Source organism: Mustelus asterias, chromosome 12, assembly GCF_964213995.1.
Source record: "Mustelus asterias chromosome 12, sMusAst1.hap1.1, whole genome shotgun sequence".
Taxonomy (NCBI): domain Eukaryota; kingdom Metazoa; phylum Chordata; class Chondrichthyes; order Carcharhiniformes; family Triakidae; genus Mustelus; species Mustelus asterias.
The window spans coordinates 56,532,108-56,532,803 of NC_135812.1; positions in this window are offsets into that span (position 1 = coordinate 56,532,108).

Sequence of the window (696 nt, forward strand, 5' to 3'; positions counted from 1 at the left end):
TCACTATCAGTGTCTGTGTTGGGGGGGCGGGGTCACTATCAGTGTCTGTGTTGGGGGGGAGGGGTCACTATCAGTGTCTGTGTTGGGGGAGGGGTCACTATCAGTGTCTGTGTTGGGGGGGAGGGGTCACTATCAGTGTCTGTGTTGGGGGGAGGGGTCACTATCAGTGTCTGTGTTGGGGGGTAGGGGTCACTACCAGTGTCTGTGTTGGGGGAGAGGGATCACTATCAGTGTCTGTGTTGGGGGGAGGGGTCACTATCAGTGTCTGTGTTGGGGGAGAGGGATCACTATCAGTGTCTGTGTTGGGGGGTAGGGGTCACTATCAGTGTCTGTGTTGGGGGGGAGGGGTCACTATCAGTGTCTGTGTTGGGGGGGAGGGGTCACTATCAGTGACTGTGTTGGGGGGGCGGGGTCACTATCAGTGTCTGTGTTGGGGGGGCGGGGTCACTATCAGTGTCTGTGTTGGGGGGGAGGGGTCACTATCAGTGTCTGTGTTGGGAGGAGGGGTCACTATCAGTGTCTGTGTTGGGGGGGCGGGGTCACTATCAGTGTCTGTGTTGGGGGGGCGGGGTCACTATCAGTGTCTGTGTTGGGGGGGAGGGGTCACTATCAGTGTCTGTGTTGGGGGGGCGGGGTCACTATCAGTGTCTGTGTTGGGGGGGAGGGGTCACTATCAGTGTCTGTGTTGGGGGGGAG